A 2,604-nucleotide genomic window follows, 5' to 3' on the forward strand; every position below is an offset into this window, starting at 1 on the left:
CCATTTTACAAGATGCAACACTTAAATCTTGTGTATTTTGTCTGATGCAACACTTAAATCTTGTGTATTTTATCTGATGCAACACTTAAATCTTGTGTATTTTATCTGATGCAACGCTTGAATCTTGTGTATTTTGTCTGATGCAACACGTAAATCTTGTGTATTTTATCTGATGCAACACTTAAATCTTGTGTATTTTATCTGATGCAACACTTAAATCTTGTGTATATTATCAGATGTACCACTTAAACCTTGTTACAGTTGTAAAATATTTGTAGTAAATCCCCAAATTTTTTTGTCCCTTCGTAAATTTATTACCTGTTTCAATTCCGATGGCTCAGAGCTAACTCTGAGGGTTTATATCACTAAAAATCGGATTTCGATACCTACGGTGGACAGAGCATTGTGTAGCTTGCTGTTTAAGTAAAAACAAGTACACTCTTCAGAATTAATTGCTGAATAAAAAACAAACTTATATAAAATTCATACTAGGCCTAAACCCTCCAAAAAACAATTAAATACAGGTATAAAATATGTATTAAAATAAATGTACAAATAATTAAAAGTGTACCTTCAATGTACACTTGATAAAAGCACGTGCTTTATTCAACAACAATCTAATGAGTAACTATGGAAACAATAAATAAAATAACTCAGCAAATAAAGATTGGGAAGGGGCTATGCAACTCTTTTGTTTGTAGTTAAACACAAAGCTACAGAATGGGCTATCTGTGCTATGCCCACTAGGGAAATCGAAACCCGGTTTCTAGCGTTACAATTCCGCAGACTTCCCGCTGTGCCACTAGGGAGCGCCACAAATCGCATAGTATTGCTTAAGATTTCTAAGATCTGGATTTAAAATAAAATAACTTGACACCATTGTCTAGGATGCTGGTCAACATCTCCTACCTTTTCTCATTCAGGCCGTTTACTCGTAAAAATAACTTAACTGTTCTTCACAATGTTGTTTTCAAATTTCACTCAAAGCTACTCGAGAATTACCTGTGTTAGCTGTCCCTAATTTACAAGTGATGACTAGAAGGAAGGCATTTAGTCAATACCACCCTCCGCAAACGCTTGGGTTACTCTAAACGAACAGCGGTGGTATTCACCGTCACTTTATAACGCCCCCATGGCTGAAAGGTGCAGAGCACGTTCGACAGTGGCATTCGAACCCGCGACCAGCAGATTGAGAGTAGAGTGCCCCCTATTCACCAAGCCATGCAAGATAAAAATACGTTAAAATATCAAGATTATAAAAGTAGGAGCGCTTTTTTTTTCGTGTAAAATATATAACGTGGCCTACAGTTTGAATTTTATAAGTGTCATGACTTAGTTAAAACTATAATTTATTGACGTGCCAAACTTGAGAAAGATACAGCGAAATCTGATTTATAATTTCAATAAAAAATTAATACAAATATTTTTTGCGCTCTCATATTTCAAGATAATTTTATACTTTTTTCTGACGACTGTTCTGTTCCTTAAAGATAAGTTAAGACTTCAAAGACGACCACAAAACTATATTAATCTTTCATTGTTTACTTAGAAAATCAAAGAAAGCATACACGTCGCCATCTCGTGTCCGAAAAACATATTATTTATCTTTTAAACTAAGGATTGGAATAATTAAGGACAATAATAACGTACTTTAATTCTATAATTTTCCGTTGGTATTTTTGTAATTTTTATTGTTAAGAAATTACTTTTTGGTCATTCTTTTATTGGCGTTTCACATATCTTCTGAAACATTAAATATATTATTTTTTATAATATCGGTACAGGAAAGATAACAGAAGCTTCTACTCACCAAGTTACTCATTATAAGAATGTATTATTAATTTTAAAGGATTATTGATCAAAATGATTGGAAACAGTATTGATTTGTTATTAATCTGCGACCTCTCAGTTGCTCGGCGAAACGTCTGAATCTTTATAACGCTAAAAACCGGGTTTCTATACCCGTGGTGGGTACAGTACAGATAGCCCATTTTGTGTTTAACAACAAACAAACAAAATGTTCACTTCCGCGTGGCTACTTCCATTTAAAGGTTATTACCACAAGTCTGCCCCTGATGTTTGTTTATTTTCCTGACCAATACAAGCACATTCTGCACCTTCTTGTCTTAGCTGTACAAGCCTTCTGTGGAGACAATGAATTTGTTTGCTGCTAAGCCCAAAGCTGCACAATGAGCTATATGAGCTTTGCCTTTTGCAGGAATTAAACCTCCATTTCAGCGTTATAGAAAGAATAGTCTTGAACTGTTAAATTATAACAGTGTTTGTTTTTGGTTAAACTATAACAGTGTTTGTTATTGGTTAAACTATAACCGTGCTTGTTATTGGCTAAACTATAACAGTGCTTGTTATTGGCTAAACTATAACCGTGTTTTGTTACTTAGTTAAACTATAACCGTGCTTGTTATTGGCTAAACTATAACCGTGCTAGTTATTGGTTAAACTACAACAGTGTTATTGGCTAAACTATAACCGTGTTTGTTATTGGCTAAACTGTAACCGTGCTTATTATAAGTTAAACTATAACCGTGCTTGTTATTGGCTAAACTATAACCGTGCTTGTTATTGGCTAAACTATAACCGTGC

The sequence above is a fragment of the Limulus polyphemus genome, unplaced genomic scaffold, assembly GCF_000517525.1.
Source record: "Limulus polyphemus unplaced genomic scaffold, Limulus_polyphemus-2.1.2 Scaffold10849, whole genome shotgun sequence".
Classification (NCBI taxonomy): domain Eukaryota; kingdom Metazoa; phylum Arthropoda; class Merostomata; order Xiphosura; family Limulidae; genus Limulus; species Limulus polyphemus.